The 19374-nt window shown below is 35.2% G+C and overlaps 1 protein-coding gene and 1 long non-coding RNA gene across 2 annotated transcripts in view; one reads left to right on the top strand and one right to left on the bottom strand.

Moving 5' to 3' along the window:
• The window catches only part of LOC136037695 (uncharacterized), a gene marked incomplete in the record, with an annotated part of 547833 nt that overhangs the window by 141709 nt on the left and 386750 nt on the right, over positions 1-19374 (top strand).
• LOC136037602 (uncharacterized) overlaps positions 2974-19374 on the bottom strand; it is a 112619-nt gene continuing 96218 nt past the window's right edge. Inside the window, exon 2 of the long non-coding RNA XR_010619975.1 lies at positions 2974-3258. This is a non-coding gene — a long non-coding RNA (uncharacterized LOC136037602). The remainder of the gene's footprint in view (positions 3259-19374) is intronic.

The following is a 19374-nucleotide window of genomic DNA, read 5'->3' as shown; positions in this document are numbered from 1 at the left end:
ATTCTAGGACCACTTGGTCGATACGATGACCCCTGGAAAAAAGAAAGAAAAAAAACAAAAAAAAAACAAATAAACACGCACCCGTGATCTGTCTTCTGGCAAAAAATACGAAATTCCATATTTTTGTAGATAGGAGCTTGAAATTTTCGCTATAGGGTTCTCTGATACGCTGAATACGATGGTGTGATTTTCTTTAAGATTCTATGACTCTTAGGGGGTGTTTCCCCCTATTTTCAAAATAAGGTAAATTTTCTCAGGCTCGTAACTTTTGATGACAAAGACTAAATTTGATGAAACTTATATATTTAAAATCAGCATAAAGATCCAATTCTTTTGATGTATCTTTTAGCATCAATATTCCGGTTTTTAGAGTTTCGTTTACTATTGAGCCGGGACGCTCTTTACTACAGTTTGTTTCTACGACCTGTTTGACAAATTTATTATCTCCAGTCATTTCGGCTATTTTTATTCAAAAATAGGATCTTCAGTTCATGAGGATGCTAGAAATGATTCAAAAACTGTACTTTCACATAAATTTGTGGATGATCGAGGGGAAAGATTGGAGTTTCGGTTTGAAAAATCTAAAAGTAATAAGGCTATAAAAATTGTTATAGATATTAAATCAAATTCGGCTGGGATTGGTGATGTAAATCTATTCACATTTAAAGTCACAATGATGTATCTACTTCCATCTTTGCTTCACATCATTAACACATTCCTGACAACAGGCACCTTCCCAGATGCCTTGAAACATGCTAAAGCAATACCTCTGTTCAAAGGAGGTTTAAAGTCAAATATGGGTAACAGGAGAACAATCTCAATATTGCCGATGTTCTCCAAGATACTTAAGAAAGTGGTCCATCAACTCCTTAACGACCATCTTACGAATGATGGCCTATTAAGTGAGACGCAGTTTGGTTTTCAGAGAGGCCACTCTACTTTCCATGCTGCTAAAGTTGATTTCGTAAATAATTGTCATATCATTTAGTAAATAAATGAATTTAACTAAATTGAATTGACTCTTAAAAAGAGCACAAGTCATTCACTAACATCAAAACGTGCATTAATTCAAAGCCGTTCAGAAATTAAATAAAAAAAAAACAAGTTTTTCAACTGGAAGTACGGAGCGACATTAAAACTTAAAACGAACAGAAATTACTCCGTACATGATAGAGTTGTCCCCTCCTCAATGCCTCGCTCTTTACGCTAAAATTTTTATTGTTTCAAAACTCAGAGTTGTGAGAAAGAGTCAAACTTTAGCGTAAAGAGGGGGGCGTTGAGGAGGGGACAACCTCTTTCTTGTGCGGAATACTTTCTGCTCGTTTTAAATTTAATCCCTTTCATTACTTTCAGTTGAAAAAACTTGTTTTTTTTTAATTCATTTTATAAAGACTCCCATTTTTTTAACATGACCAATCTCACTTGAAATGTCAGTTAGCACTACAAAACTACTGGGTGCTGTCATCACAAGTGACTTAAAATGGGATCGTCATGTCCAAGCGCAAATACCACATTGTTCCTCCTTAAAATTTTAAATGTCCTAAATCCCATTACTTGAGAATCTACCTTTCATATGTACGCACAATCATAGAGTATATGTGTGCTGTTTGGCAATTGTCAGCAAGAATAGAGGCGGTCTAAAAAAAAGGTGCCTAAGTATTATTTTGAATGAGGTTAAAATCCTTTATATCTCCATTCTTCGAAGAACTGATCTTGTCACCCAGAATACAAATTTCCTTTATTTCGCCAACAATACCCTTCATAGTCTCTGGGAAAAGTACCTTTTCCCTATTTAGTTCCCCCTTCGTCCTCGCCTCCCACGTTCTACTTCAATAAAAATTCCCCTTTTTACCCCATTTATACTGTCTACCGAGAGACACAGAAGGACTTTCATCCTCTGTATAGTGAGCATGTTAAATACATGAGTTCCCCCCTCTTTTGTTTACCTTGCAACTCTTAAATTTTTAGCTAACAAATTTAGTTATTTTTTAATTGAGTTGTATTTTGTATGTTTTAGTGTAAGACTAAATTATTCTTATGTGTTTTTTTATCTAGCTTATTCGTTTTTTAATTTTTTATGTTTCTTATTATTTGGACATTTTCTACTGTTTTGACAACTGTTATTTTTTACAACTTTTTCAACTTTTTGGAAAAAAAAACATTTCCAGACTTATTAAATTTGCTTGTTTATTTTGTATTTTTTGACACTAAAGTACGAATTCCGGTCACTTGGGTTTGTGTTAGACGTTTTTTAGAAATAAAAACCTCATCTTATAAGCACTTTCCAGCCAACCTTTCAGATTGTTTGGATTGTCGCCTCTCCACTTAAGATCGTCATTTAGCTGAATATCTCCAAATACTTGTACTTAAGTGAAATTCAATTTTGTAAACAATGATAAAAGACTGCTGAAGAACAACAGTAAGAGGTTTCTTTGAAATTTAGCCTTAGGTGGAAGCGACGGCTTCGTTCCTCATTGTTGTCTGACTAATTTTTTAGCTGCTTCCAGATCACGCCGTAGAGTAAAGAATGAAGTGTTTTGGGAAGGGAAAAGGGTGGTACACGCTATCATATATAGTATGGCTTCTTTTTCTTTCAATTTTTTAGTTACGCCTTACTTACATTCAAATTTTATTTTATTTTTTAACTTGGTTTATCGAGTAACAGTGGTTGATGTTTTAGAACGAAAATGCTTTTGATATAATAAAATCTAATCTCTAGTATCGTTCAGGCTATTCAACTAGTTCACGTAGAATGGAAACTGTTTCAAGGTAGAGGAAGGAAATATTTGTATAAAACACAAAAAACATGAGTTATGTGAAGAGCAGAAAGCTTCAGAAAAATCAATAAAATATGTGAAATTTCTTAAAGTTCCGTTACTTCAGACCTCATATATCAATATGCAAGGCACATCAGTCGTTTTATTTGAAGTTAGGATACCAAATCATTATGACAGATGATTTAATCGATATTAATTCCAAACGAAACATATAATTATAACAGGTATATTTTACAAAAATAACTTACAAAACAAAAAACTGTTGCTGCAATTGCCTCTTTCATGACGACGTGAGTGGCGACTCCTTTTCTCAGGAACTAATAAGACGCTGCTTTTCCGCCAATTCTGGGCTTTAACTGATTCCTCATCAGACATTTCGTCGTCTGCCCCAGAAAGAGGAGTTGCGGATTCTGATATGACAACACTATTTTAGGAGATGTACAGTTGCTGTCGGATATCGTATCACTGATATGAACTGAAGCTACAAAAAGGAAAAAAATAGAATAAAAAAGATTATTTTTAGCTGAATTTGTTTTATTTTTATTATATTTTAATTGACTTAGTCATTTCATTGTAAAGAAAATTGTCCTGTACCTTCGCCAAAACAATTTTTTCTTCATAAAAAATAATCAAGGGATCAATATCTTAATGAAGGTTTTTGAATAATAAGATAATTGCTTATAGTTTTTTTTGTAAAGTTTTAAAATGGTTTATTCTTCCGTTTCTGTACAAAGTAAATTACTTGGCATAATGGCACTTATTAGACTAAGAAATATTGTGAATTAAGTTCTTTTGAGAGAGACAGTGTCGTTTTCGGAGGATATCTCAACAATATTTTAACTCTTTGGTTAATAATTCAGAAAATTCTCATTCATCAGGTGAGTGTAGTCTTCAACTTTATATTTTATTTGATTCAACTGATAGAGAGGCTTTGGCGAATGCCCTATCTTTTTAAACGTTATCGATTATTAAATTTAAATGATCATAGCTATATACAGAAATTATTTTGCTGCTTTTAAGGTTGAAGGTTAGGTTGGTAGTCTTTTTGGCAAGGAATACCTAACATTAAGCTGTATGAAAAACGAGGTATAACTCCACTAGCTGGGACAATAATGGAAGAAACACTAACATGGGCAGACCATGTTTTACAGAATATAGATGACAGATTGTTAAAGATTGTGTTTTTGGCCATTCTTTGGGGCTAAAAAATAAGACCTATTAAATATAATCCTTTATTATATTTTATATTTCATTTTTAGTAATAAATGGAAAGACGTGGGGACTTTTTTCGACGTTAAAAAGTATAGAAGAATTGAAAGAAAAGTCGTATTACGATGGTTATGATGCTAATTGATTCTGACAAAAGTAGGAGTCAATCGTCTTATAACCACGGTTATGATTTTATTTGATTATGACAAAAGCGGGAATTAATAGTCTTATGACCACATTTATGATGTCATTCGATTGTGACAATAACGGGAGTCAATAGTCTTATGACCACGGTTATGATTTTATTTTATTATGACAATAGTGGGAGTCAATGGTCTTATAACCATGGTTATGATGTATTTGATTATGACAATAGTGGGAGCTGTTAAATATGGCCATGGAAGATGATCCTTTGAACGACAGTATACCAAAGATTAAGCTTTATGAAACGTGATGATTAATTCCTCTTTTATGGATGTCATCTTTATAAAGGCTAGGTCCTTCTCAAATACAGTGGGAAGAAATTCTGAAGACAAACTTAAGGAAAGTAGGATATTCTTGGATGGGAGAAAACATTGAAGCTCTAGTTGGAACTGGGTGGAGGAAGAGCGTTAGCAGCTATATTTACCCCGGCCCGGACGAACTACTTTTGGACCAATGTATTTTTATAAGACTTTATGGAGTACGACTGAATTCTTCCACCGTGTAAAATAAGCGGTATACTGTGCATAATAAATAATAATATAAATAGAATTAAAAATATAACTATAAATAGAAATATTTTCATCTATGAAATTATTTTCAAATAGGGCTACACTACGTCAAATGGATAAAACTTTAGAGACATACAATAAAAACAAGAACAAATTCATGTTTGGAGGATGAATATTACACTGGATCCCAATTTAACTTGGTCCATAGCTTATATAAAGTGCTTCTACACCGCGGTCTGAAAGCTAAGTTGTGAGATTTAGTGTTCTTAGATGTATACTTAGGTAGCATAATTATTCACGGAAAAATTTATTATTGACGGAGGGAAGAGGTAGGGGGATGAATTCCAAGAAAGATAATAAAAAGGCAGATCATGTGCCAGACCTTTTAAGAAAATAAGAAATTTTCAACGTTAGCAGAAATCATGTCAAAATTTTCGATGATTTTAACATTATGAAGGGCCTAATTATTTTTCTCTTTATATCAGATTTTTTCTTTATATCATAAAAATGGACTGTATTAACTGAGTTTTGACGCAAAGAATAGCAATTGCTTGGATTTTAGGTGGTGTTTTACCCATTTTAACATAGTAATTTTATTTTCAAGAATGATTGGAGCTGCATAAGGTGGATCTAGGATAGCTCGGAAAGTTGACTTGTAAGCCCATAGGCCGACTGATGACAGAATTAATTTTTCTTTACTACACCCTGCCTTTTCAAGTACCTAAAAAAAAAACAGGTATCCAGCGGTTTTGAGTCAAACAAAGCTACCGAGTGCTAGATGGCATTGGTGAATTTTCTTTTAAACGGCAACGCCGGTTTCTACTCTTTCGTTTCCTGTACTTTTTGGCTTCGACTGCTACGAGCAGTCCAAGGATGGTTTGATTCTCGTGTAAAAAAAAAAAAGGTGTTTAAACTATCCAAAACTATACAGAGGCTAAGAAACAAATACTGACAAAAGATTAGGCTAGTCTCTGCCAATTTAGCTTATACAGGGTGCATTCCAGGTTTAAAAGCAGTTAAAAAAAATTAACCTTTTCCTTCCAGCTGCAGTTGAAACATGAACGACAGAAAGGCTACGAGCAGTCCAAGGATGGTTTGATTCTCGTGTAAAAAAAAAAAAAAAAAAAAGAGGCTAAGAAATAAATACTGACTAAAGATTAGGCTAGTCTCTGCCAATTTAGCTTATACAGGGTGCATTCCGGGTTTAAAAGCAGTAAAAAAAATTAAACTTTTCCTTGCAGCTGCAGTTGAAACATGAACGACAGAAAGGTGACTTCAAATTTGCTTTTTCGGTAACTTTTCCAAAAGATAGTTCATAGGCATCTTGGGTAAATTAATTTCATGATCACCATAGTTTTACTACCATATCGAAACGTATTGAAAATATTTATTAGAGTGAAAGAGAGATGGACACAATTGAAACTTCTGATGGTCTTCCCTTATGAGCTTAATTATTCCCCTCGTTACTTCACAACCATTCTGGGCGGATGTCAAAAATGAGTAACTATAGTTATTGTAAAGTTACAACAGCTTACAAACCCAGAAAAAAGGCCGTATCCAAGGGGGAGGAGATTCACCCCCCCCCCCAAAAAAAAACCAGAAGGTTTTGTCCAACTTGTAAAAACCTAACAAAAATGCATATAAACAATTTTTGATGTCTTCCGTGCCCAAAATGTACCCACAGTTTAGCGTAAATAAAAGTTGATCCCATACCTACCAAAAAGGTCTTTTTTTGTCTTTATAGTTTTAGACTTAATCAGCTATGAAACATTACGCTGACAGACCAGGGCATATTAGCACAACTATTGGAAAGCTTCCTGAACTGTTATCAATAGTGCAATGCACAATGACATGAAAATATGACACACTCAAAAGCAACGCATTAGCCGGGTTAGAGTTTTAACTAGACTATAACCCATGTTCACATTCTATAGAACTGGAGGGGGGGGGGCAAAATCATAGTTTAAGATTAAACTTCTCATTTAAGGAGTGGAAGGAAGAGCAACCAACAATTTGAAGGTAGAGAAGACATGGGTCAGATCAGACACGCATGAAAGAATTGCTTCAGGTGGAGAGGCAGAATTGCTTCAGGATAATTGAGAACATATCTTATTTGATAAATTTGAATAGTAAGCACCCAGTAATTCGTTAAAATTCGGGGTTTCAATGGGTCCACGCTCCAAGCCGACCCTTGTCCCCACGAATGAGTCTCTGGCACAGATAAATTTTGCTATCTGCTTGCAGTATAACCATATACATCATAATCCGGCGTTGTGTCCGTAATTTCTTGCGGATGGTTCAGCCTGAAAAATTATTCTTAGTATACTTTCATTTGAAAAAGACTTTAGTCTATAATGGGTTTCTCGATCACTCTGGAAATCCCTCCTTTTGAATCGGGAACGGAAAGCAAATCACGCGAAAATGGTCCTCAGATTGTTTCCCCGAAAGATCTCCGCATGCAAAATTCAATTGACAAAGATAATGTAAGTCAATTAACAAAAATTCTACGTTTTTGTATTTAGGAGCTTGAACTTCGACAGTAGGATTCTCGGGTACGCTGAATCTACTAGTGTGATTTTCATCAAGATTTCTTGAATTTTAGGGGGTGTTTCCCCCCTATTTAGAAAATCGGGTAAATTTTCCTAGGCTCGTAATATTTGATGGGTAACACTAAATTTGATGAATCTTATAATCTTATATATTTGGAATCAGCATAATAATAAGGTTCTTTTGACGTATCTACTGATACAAAAGTTCCGCTTCTTAGAGTTTCAGTTACTATTGAGCCTAGTCGCTCCTTACAGTTATAATATAAAAAATTCTTTAATGAAGAAATTAGTACTTACTTCTTTTTCTGAATCGCTGTCGACATCCCAGAGGTCTGGTTCACAGTCGTACTCACTAAGCGGAGAAGTCACTTGAATTGTCGGCATACTCTGAAGTACAGGTCTATCTTTTACTTTTTCCTTTGATTCCATTGAATTTATTTCAGGACACTTGAACCTTTACTGATTTTTCCCATAAATTCAGGTAGCTAATGGAAACGTAATCTGCGCTTTACAGACTCCTCCTGTCTCCTTGATAAATCATTCGCTTCTAGTTCACTTATCCAGAAACCAACAGGTGAAGGCCTCATTATACCTTTGGTCCATCGACAGGACTTTATCCGGAGTTTCTGTTCATGAGGGGGTTTGGGGATGGGGCTATGATTTTTCTACCTTTATTTTAAGATCAACCTACGAGTCAAAGAAATATCCTCAATTTATGAGAGAAATGGTCTTTTTACTTGCATTTTATAATCTATTTTTGATTTATATATATATATATACATATATATATATATATATATATATATATATATATATATATATATATATATATATATATATATATATATATATATATATATATATATATATATAAATTAAAAATAGATTATAAAATGCAAGTAAAAAGACTATTTCTCTCATAAAATCTTGATGAAAATCACACTAGTAGATTCAGCGTACCCGAGAATCCTACTGTCGAAGTTCAAGCTCCTAAATACAAAAACGTAGAATTTTGCTATTTTTCCCAGAAGACAGATCACGGATGCTTGTTTATTTGTTAGTTTGATGTGTTTTTTTTGTTTTGTTTTTTTCCTCAGATGTGATCGTATTGAAAAACTGGTTTAAAAAGACTGGGAGAGGACGTATTCAAACCCAAACTAAATGTTCTAGTGCCCTTTTAAGTGACAGAAAAGATTGGTGGGCAATCGGCCCCTCTCCCACGCCCATTTATTTCCCAATATTATCTAATCAAAATTTTGTGATTACCATTTCGCTTATTGTAGTCGAAAAAATTACCCCCCACAGTCCATGGAGAGAGGTCTGTACGTTATGAAATTTGCCCATTGTTTACGTATAATATTTTTTATTGGGAAGTATACAGATAATTTTTGGTGGGGGGATTTTATGCTTGGAGTGGATTTCCATTTGGAGGATCTTCCTTAAGTAGGGAAAGTCCTTGGGGGGGGGGGGATACAAATTCCAGGGAAAATTCTACACTGGAGGGGGGATTTGAAAGATTAATACACAAAATTTTTGTTAATTGACTAACATTATCTTTGTCAATTGAATTTTGCATGCGGAGATCTTTCGTGGAAACGATCTGAGGACCATTTTTGCGTGTTTTGCTTTCCGTTCCCGATTCAAAAGGAGGGATTTCCAGAGTGATCGAGAAACCCATTATAGACTAAAGTCTTTTTCAAATGAAAGTATACTAAGAATAATTTTTCAGGCTGAACCATCCGCAAGAAATTACGGACACAACGCCAAATTATGATGTATGTGGTTATACTGCAAGCAGATAGCAAAAATTATCTGTGCCAGAGACTCATTCGTGGGGACAAGGGTCGGCTTGGAGCGTGGACCCATTGAAACCCCGAATTTTAACGAATTACTGGGTGCTTACTATTCAAATTTATCAAATAAGATATGTTCTCAATTATCCTGAAGCAATTCTGCCTCTCCACCTAAAGCAATTCTTTCATGCGTGTCTGATCTGACCCATGTCTTCTCTACCTTCAAATTGTTGGTTGCTCTTCCTTCCACTCCTTAAATGAGAAGTTTAATCTTAAACTATGATTTTGTCCCCCCCCCAGTTCTATAGACTGTGAACATGGGTTATAGTCTAGTTAAAACTCTAACCCGGCTAATGCGTTGCTTTTGAGTGTGTCATATTTTCATGTCATTGTGCATTGCACTATTGATAACAGTTCAGGAACTCTCAAAATATTTTAGGACCATTGGGTCAATACGATCACCCCTGAAAAAAAAAATATCGGTTTGTATCAAAATTCTGTTTTTTAGAGTTTCGGTTACTATTGAGCCGGGTCGTTTCTCACTTGCAGTTCATTACCACAAACTGTTTGATCAATAGCTATAAGTCAGATAGGGGCAATAAGCATGAAAGGTGACATACATGGGTCAATTCTATTTCAAGAACAAATGAAACAGTTTCTATGTAAATCACCCAAGCTTACAGCGAATATGGTGGTAATACCCTCCTCAAAGGGCTCCTCGAGGGGCAAATGGAAGCATTAATTATTATTTGGGTCAGCTTAGTGGCAATGCCGAATCATAAGACAAATGTCAAATAAAATGGTTTTTAAATTCGCTTTGTTAAATTTATGAATTGTTATTACACAGATTTAGTAGGCAGTTATATTCTTAGTTATGCATTAAATGTGCACCAGCTATTACGGGAGAGGTTGTATATCCTTTTGTTGTCTAATGGGGGGGGGGACTGGACTCCTGTACAAGTTTTCTGGGTTATCCTGCAGGTCAAAGGAGCGGAGAGATTAAACCTCTCAAGCCTACTTGAATTAAGCCTACAATATGAAGGCTGAAGGGGTAATAGCTAATCCATAGACGCATAACTTCTTTGAGTATGAACTAAAATATAACATTCATAAAATTACCCAAGCAGAGGTAGAAGGTTTTGGGTAGAGGTATTTCTGACAGTAAGATTGTCCCAAACAAACTTCCCTCATTTACGAAAATTAAAATTTTGACCATTCAGCCCCTGGGGGTGGGGGGCTGAAAAACTGACAACGAATACATTAACACAGAACTTTTTCGAGTGTAAAAGAACAGACAACATTTGACCTTGTGTCTCCGGCTTGACCCTTTTTTTTTATATATTGTGTGTGTTGTACAGAAGTTTAAATAAAATCTTGAAAAAATCTTAAATAAATCTTGAATCTTGTATATGTACCCGCGCCGAAAAGCCCAAATTGGGGACGGTAGGGCAAAATTGCCCCCTATAATTTTTGCTCCTTTCCCCCCTTTGGTTTTGAAATGTACCAGAGATTAGAATTTTACAGAGAAAGAATATTAGGCTTATGAATTCCATAGAGAAAATTCCCTCCTCCCTTTAGGTTTTGCAAATACATTTACTATCCCCCTACATTTTCGTGAATTGACATCCCAGAGAGCTTCCACTCCTTATATTTTGGATAGTCCTGGATATGATGGAGAATGAGTATAATTTAGATTTGAAGAAAACAGTCTTTTTCAAAGGAAAGTCCAGAGGAAAATAAAATCTTGAATTGCCTAGAAATTACAACCCGGTCCTGCGTATGTCCGGTCCTGGGTATCGAGGGGCCTCTTGTTCGAGAGTTCTGACCCTCCTAAAAAATAAAGTTACAGGTTGTTAAATATTATGTTGGGGCCCTTGTTGGAGAGTTCTGCTCCACTAAAAATATAATGACAGACTATTAAACATGATGTCGAAACCTCCTGTTCAAGAGTTCTGCCCCTTCTAAAAAAAAAAGCTATAAACCTTTAAACAATTATGTTGGGGCTTTTTATCGAGGGTTCTGCCACTCCTAAAAATAGTTACAAGCCTTTCAACATAGTGAATTTATTCTTTTTTCAATTTAATAAAACCATCCCATTTCAAACAGATGTTGAGTAACCCCCTGTTTGATAGCTACTGCCCCTTCCACCAAGTCCCCTAAAAAAATAATTTTATAGGCTTTTGCTGAATAATATATTCTCGTTCAGACTAATAAAACGAAAATCATACCCAAATAATTTGGACTGCTGGTCCCAACCCTATTCGATAGTATTGGGGAGACAGGGGGGAGGTTTGAGAGCCCCTGGCCTCCAAAAAATAAAATAGATTATTAAAACGATGAAAATTATAGATTTGAAAAAAAAATAAGCTGGTAGTATTATTTTTCTTCCAGCGAGCGACATTATCAGCGCCATCAACTTAAAGGGTCAACAATCTCTTTGACGGTATGAAGACACCTGTCTTGTTGCAAAATCAGCATTTTATGACAGTATCTGTGCCCAAATTGAGACAGAGAAGGCCCCAAAGGAGAGTGAACGAGAGGGATTAAACATATTTTGTGAGATGATCCTAGATAGTATAAATCCCCCAACTTTGATTTAGATAGTTTTCCAGCCAATCTTGGTCTTAATGCAGAATTTTTGGATTGGGTACAAGAGGAGTTAACAACCAACACAGTCCAGAGACTCAGTCCAGAGACGATAGAGTGGCTATCCCTCCTAAACACTCACAGTGACCGTAAAAAGGAGAAGCTGGGGCTGTTGGACAAAGTGAAAGTGGCTCATCCCCTGTATTACTATACTTCTACTTGTTGAACTCTACCTTCTGCAAAATATATGTCTATAGGGCAGACGTTGGGATCCATTTAACCTAATTATAGTGGGCTGTTGAATCACGAATTCTACAGACATAGTCTTCTCATATGGGAGCAGGATTCGAGCCCTTCTTGAAAAACAGATACAGGATTGGGGAGGTAGGGATAGGATCAACCCATCCATCTCAAATTTTTTTTTTAATTAAACCAAAAATCGGGTGATTTGTATTAGTATTGTATGCAAACTGAAAATCACCTGACCCGGACTTGCACAATTCTGAAGGGGTACTTTCGGGTTGGGTAGATAGTATTATGAATAAATAGGATGACTGTAATGGAAAGGGGAGTGGGTCAGAGGTATTATTTATTGAGAATTTATATATTAATGGGTGTAATTTCAAAATAGATTTTGTTTAAGAGGTGGGAGGGGAAGGCAGGTACAAAATACAATTCAGATTTGAGGAGGTGTAGTAGTATTCAAGAAATTTTTTTTGAAACAAGGTTGCATTGCTTCAATACGCATTTGTGATAGCAGCCCACAACAAATTGCAAAAGGGTACTAGTAGGGTAGATTTGGGTGATTTGGCAGTAAATGGGCCCAGAGAGGGGCAGATTTTCCTAAGGTAAACTTTAACTGTTTAAATGGTCAATATCAGTAACACTTAAAGGAGTAAATATTTTTAAGCGGGCCAATGAGCATATAAGGATTGGTGCTACTATTTTACAATATGATACAGAGTTTGAGGAGGGAGATGTAAGGATAAAAAGAGGGTAGCATATTCAGTGAGGGCTCCGTCCATTGAATCAGTGAAACACTGGGTATGACTTCTTTTCGAGCTTGCTAAAGAGGCTAATTCAGTTCCACATTTTTTCTATAGTACATATTTTTCGGGGAGAGGGACAAGCTACTATTATCTAATGTGTCAGTCTAGATTCCACACCAAATTAATATCAAAGCACCCTTTCAAGCATTATAAGCGTCATGAGTATCAATCTGTGGAGACAGTTTCGGGCGACAATGCCATCTTGTGATTCAAGAACTTTTAGAATTCACTCTTACAGAGTGACAAGATGGTGTTAGTTTACGAGGACAAACTCACAGATGGACATGATACATCAGATTTAAATAGTGTCAAAGAACATGAAGCCATTGCTGCCTCTTTTGCATATGGAAAAAGAGACTCGAGAAATACGATGCAATTGGTAGAGATTTTTGAAGCATTGGGCGGGAAAGATTTTGTGGTTGCAGCCATGATTGCACTTATTAAAACTCATAATTAGTCAATTTCACAGGTGGGCAATGCAGCCTATCCAATGACCCTTTAATCAGAGGACAAGTTGGCCATTAAAAATTAGAAAATGTATTGAGTGTTTAAATTGAAATTTATTGAGAGTACTGGGGAGATGCCAGTTCACGATCATGATCATTTACACAATATCAATTTATCGTTGTAATAACTTTCACGGACTCACCCATAAATCTTGCAATTTATGTATTAAACAATAACTAATCTACCGGTTAACATACACAATTCACACTATGATTTGAAATTCATACTGCCAGCGTTGCCACGTTTGTTAAGAGCTGAGGTTGAATATGGCACTTGCTGGATGGTTCTATTTCTCATAATATCTTACCCAAATCTTTTTAGAAGCTGCTAGATTTAGATTTAAAATAGTAAACAAAACATTATCATAATACGTTCTCGAATATAATCTGTTCTTTAGATTCCTTTTTTTTTCCTCAAATCTGTAAGTCAATTAATTCAAGTACAGAAAAGAAATGATTTTAATAGTTTTCCCCTCCTTAAACAACGCTCTTCAGATGATGAAATTCATGATTTGTTAATGTGTAAGGACATATATATTTGTTAACGTGTAAGGGATTTAATTCTTAAAATTAGCAAAGAGAAAAGAGGTTTGACCACCGCTGTGAATAAGCACTTATTTGTAGAGAAATACTTGAGAGGAGGGTATGTTTTCCATGGCAATCGTATCATGAAAACTGACCCAACCGGACAACGCACCGGTGAAAAATTTGACATAGTTTTTCTTAATATGAACTTACTTCATATGTCGGTAATGTCTCACTACTCTTTGCCATGTGAGAATTATAAATGGCTTAACAGTCCTTATGATCCAAATTTTTCCATATATTGCCACTGTTGAAAAGAATGGGCCACAAGGAAGGTTTTTGAAATTGATAGTGAAATGTCTTTTGAACTTCATGACTCGGTAAAGAATTTTATTTTCCTGTGTAAAAACAGACCGGTGTCTGAGGACCCCCTGAGTCTACGTTAAAGGATGGGGGTATGTTCTGGAAACCTTCAAAACAAAAATTAATTGCCGACCTTCGTCCGAAACACAATATTTTTTTTTTTTATACCTCGTTCTTTGGAGATGGATGCTAGGAAACAGTTTCAAGGTCGCAAAGATTCATAAAGCCAACCAATCTGACCATAGAAAAGGAAAAAGAAAATTTCGTTAAATAAAAACATTGCCACTGGCGTTGCCATTTTTTAAATTTCAAAAAAACTTGTGTTGTAATTTTATTAAAAAATGTGTAGGCTCAAACACCAAGGGAGGGGAAGCTCAAGTATATTATGGAATCACTGATTCACTCCTGTTAAAAGTTAAAACAGACACTCTATACGATAATTTGGGAAGTGGTAAGCAAAATAGCTCTCGAATGGACTTTACCCACTGGAACGAGTCCATTTACCGGGAACTAGTTAAGCACCAGGCCCCAAATAAACTTATATTTGTAAAATCTGAGACGGGGAGTGATTTGATTTTCCACGCTGTTCTTGCAGGTTCAAAGGTGTACTCTGTGCATACACACGATGAGAAAATCCACACACTCTGTAAGAAAGTACCAATACTCTATGTGAAGGAGAATACCCTCCTTTTTTTGACCCAAATTTTTCCTCCAATTTTGATCCAGTGACTTTGGGAAAAAATGAGCGTGGGAGGGGGCCTAGGTGCCCTTCAATTTTTTTTGTCACTTAAAAAGGGTACTAGAACTTTAATTTCCGTTAGAATGAGCCCTTTCACGACATTCTAGGACCACTGAGTCGATGCGATCACCCATGGGAAAAAAACAACAAAAAAACAAATAAACACGCATCCATGATTTGTCTTCTGGCAAAAAATGTGAAATTCCACATTTTTGTAGATAGGGGCTTGAAACTTCTACAACAAGGTTCTCTGATACGTTGAATCTGATGGTGTGATTTTCGTTAAAATCGTATAATTTTTAGGGGGTGTTTCCTCCTATTTTCTAAAATGAGGCAAATTTTCTCAGGCTCGTAACTTTTGATGGGTAAGACTAATCTTGATGAAACTTATATATTTAAAATCAGCATTAAAATACAATTCTTTTGATGGAATTATTGGTATCAAAATCCCGTTTTATAGAGTTTCGGTTACTATTGAGCCTGGTCGCTCCTTACTACAGTTCGTTACCACGAACTGTTTGATTAAGACGGTCAGAATCCACTTTTGTTTTTGAAACTATAATAAAAACATTTCTATAACATTTTGTGCAAATTTCAATTTTAGGTTTTTATATGTTTCAAAACGAGTTCTAAATTTATATATTTTCATATGCATATGTATATTGTTACCTAATAAATATGTCTTCAAAAAATACTAATTTATTTTTCTTTTATATTTATTGGGGTACCAAGAAACTCACAATCGTAAATGGGGTCGGGAATTACAAAAGTTTAAGAAGCCCTGCCCTATGTGAAGGATAATTTTGGTGTGACTGTTTATAGAAACTGTGTAGAAAGTAATCTAGTTCCAAGAGTGAAAGACAGAGCAATTTGCTCTTTAAAATTTAGAAACTACATGGTTAGACTAGACAAAAATCCCAAGTCCATATCGGACAAAGTGAGTGTGTGTGCGGATGGTGGAAAAGTTCTACATGGACACTACTTCGAACTGAGATGAATGTGTGCAATACAGGCAACATCTCGGTCAGGAATAAATTCAATAGTAGGCGGGACGGGGTTCTTTTTTTTTATTTCACTAGTGCTTTTTTTTACATGTGTGTTTGTTCCGTGTAAGGCAGAGTTTTTATTGTTGTTTTTTATGTGTCGGTATATTTTTCTATATCTTGACATAAAGTGTTTAATATTATACTATTGTTTACCTGGCGTCTGCCTGGCTCCGTCCTTTGGCCACCGCAACGACCGCCGTGCCTTCCAAGGTCCCCTTTCAAGAACTTTCATATCGTGTCGCTGTTTAATATTTTTCTCCCAAGTGTCTATTTTATCTAAATAAAAATGTTTATTGTTTTCCCCAAGTGCCTACTGTGTGTTATATAAAATAAATGTGACATTCGAATGTCACTATAATTTTGTAGTGAATTTTTTGTCAGTAAAGAAACCATTTATTATCCTTATTTTTTTTATTCTCGAACATAGCAAACTAATATTTATTCAACACATTGAGGCATTTTAGAGTTAGCTGTTTTTAAAAATTGAGAAGACCAAACTCTACATTCAGATTGTTTCTTTGCGGGCCATCAATGTCTGGCAAAACAAGACTTCTAACGAAAATTATTCAACATCGTAAAAAAATATTTTATAAAATTCGAAAAATATCTGCTATTTTTATAGCGTGTAGCAAGAGTTGTATGGTAAAATAAAGACTATTACACCAGACACAAAATTCATACAAAGGCTTAATGTATTTAACGTTATTGAACCAAACTATTTAACTGAACCAAATGATTCATTTGGATCTATTGAAGAATGGTCTCAAGAGATGCTACAATTATTCAAGGTCAAATCTAATCATGAAAAAATATCTGTAACAGCTGTTCTCCACAAATTCTTTCATCAGAACAAATTTATGAGGTCACTTGCTTTGAATTGCACTAAATATATTACCTACAGGACTGTTGGTGATTAACATTTCCTCGTAAGTTTAAATAACAAATATATCCCTGTGAAACGAAATTTCTACTCTTAGCACACAATCAGGCTTAAAATAGACCTATAGTTACATTGTGCTGTATCTCAATCAGAAAACACCCAAGCATTTGACTGTAGTCACCAACATTTTTGACAATAAAATTACCCTATTTTTACCAATGAACAGTAAAAGGTCATTAGTTGACATCAAGTTGCTGAAGAAACTACAAGAAAACTGATATTTATTTTACGTCATAGGTAATTCCAAACCAAGGCTTCAGAAAGCTAAACTCAAACATGAGGTTGAAAAAGAATTCAATAATCTCTTATCAGAGCTTTGTTTAAATTTAACTGAGAGTGATGTTCTGCTGCTAGAAGTATTTTAGGAACAGACAGAGCTAAATTGTTCACTAGTGCGTGCCATAGCAGGCAAAAACAAGGGGGAAAAATTTACAAGGAAAAATGTTCTTCATGTAGGCTGTCCTGAACACTTGAAAGTGTTCTTCAAAAAATCGGGCCATATATTTGAACATTAGGGGGGGGGGGAAGTATAGTGGGTCTGCATGCCTAAGGTGTTAGTTACAATTATTCTGCATATTATATAGTAAGAATAGTTTTCCACCTACACACTGTCTAAATATTTTACCCCTACAGACTTCACTTTCAGCAATAGTTTTCCACCTTCACTTTTAGCAATATAAATCAAGAGTGTTTTACATTACTCACGGTTTAAGATTTAGACAATGGCCTGTAAGCACAGCTGACATCTAATATAATCAATATTTGAGTCTAATTTAAGAAAAGAGGCGCATTTAAGAAAAAGAGGCTGGGGAAAATTTTTCTTCCAATAAAGTCTAACGGCTGTAAAAGAGCTTCTTTGCACTTTTACAGCCGTTAGTTGCAGGACTTTTACAAACTATTTCCTAAAAAATGGCTAATCCCTACAAGCTGACACCAATAGAATTGGTCCTTTCGCCAAAACAGCACTTTGAGGGCAATCTAAGTAAATTTACCAACAATATGACAATTGCTGACAGTGAAAAATTGATTTTGCTACGAGTGGACAGGCATAAACCCTACCGTGATGAAGCCGCTAGAAAAATGCCATTGATTGCAAAAAGGAAACGCCTCAACCAGAGTCCTGGCTGAACTTCACTGAGGTAAGGATGCTGGGACTGTTTTGAAAAACTGTTCATTTTAGTTTTATTGATTTTATCCTATTGTAAGTTGTTTTTTCTTATTTGTATTGCTGCAGACGGCCCTTGGACATAGGGCCGAAATATTCATTCTAATTTGTTTCCCACTGTCTTAAAAAATTCCCTATTGTTCTTCTTGTTTTTGGTGTTAAGAGATCAAATAACGATACTGAAAATACTCTCCTGGTTATTGACATTCTAATGAATCTATTTGTCATGTTCTATCTATATACCCGAGCAAAGTTTTCTCAACAATTTCAAAAGCTTTCACATGTGCTATGACTCAACTGAAAACGCTTTAATCTTTAACATTTTCGAAAATGTCATACAATCCCTTTCGTATTTCGCACGGCCGTACTGTATTGATCTTTTAAAGGATGATCGAGATTCTTCATCAATAATTTTATCAGGTTCTTAAAAATTCCTCTAGCCTTCTCATACAAGCCTAGATACTCAAGAAAATACCCCAAGGTTTTTGGGGGTTAGGATGCTCGTCTATACACCAGAAGCCACACAAAAATAATATATGCACAATCATTTCACTGAAAATCCAATACATAAAAACGATGTATTTTCTCCCAAGAAAAGACAGAATTTTAGAGATCAGAACGGGCATAAATCAAATCCTCTAAGTTAACAATCATAAACCAAACAGACTACACTGAATGAAGATATCGAGAAAAAAAAAGGAAAAAGCCATAAATATGAGTTGCGCAACTCTCATTTACCTCCCCCAAACAACTAGCGGTGTTGGCTCTTTAATGAATACGGAAAATATTTTCAAAAGAAATTATTCTTTCTCTGATAGTTTTTGAACATATTTGAGAGAATGAATTGTTTTAGTCATTTCATAATTATTACTATTTTGCCATTAGTAAGCATATAGATACGGTAAATTCTGGCATTGGGGCATTTCGACAAGCAAGATCGCCTTTCCAACTTTTATCAAGGTTCACTCTATATATAAAAAAGCCTAGCTACATTTTTTAATGTTTAGCATTAATCCGTAAACATAAAATGGTGGGCCCAGAAACAGATCTGTCGAAACTGTTTTTGAAACATAACCACAAAATCAGTTTTCCTTTATGACATCCCTGTCTTAAAAGGGGATGTTTAAACCTAGAAGTATCCAACACATGTTCGTGTATAATAAGTGATCTTCATTAATTGTTTTGATGAACACCGTTTTGTATTTTATCTATCTTGTACTCCGTCCCTATAAACTATCCCTAACTCTAGGAACATCAAGTAGTATGCAAGAATGCAAATAAGCAATGTTTTATTGATTCAATTTCATTTAAAATAAGGGGAAAAATGGTCTTGAATGTTGAGTCAGGAAGGGGTTCCTTGGCAGGAGCAGAGGCCACATACTTGCACAGCTTCAATGAGCAGTAAATTCGTTAG

Source organism: Artemia franciscana, chromosome 17 (genome assembly GCF_032884065.1).
Source record: "Artemia franciscana chromosome 17, ASM3288406v1, whole genome shotgun sequence".
NCBI classification, from domain to species: Eukaryota; Metazoa; Arthropoda; class Branchiopoda; order Anostraca; family Artemiidae; genus Artemia; species Artemia franciscana.
This window is presented reverse-complemented; position numbering and strand designations above follow the sequence as displayed.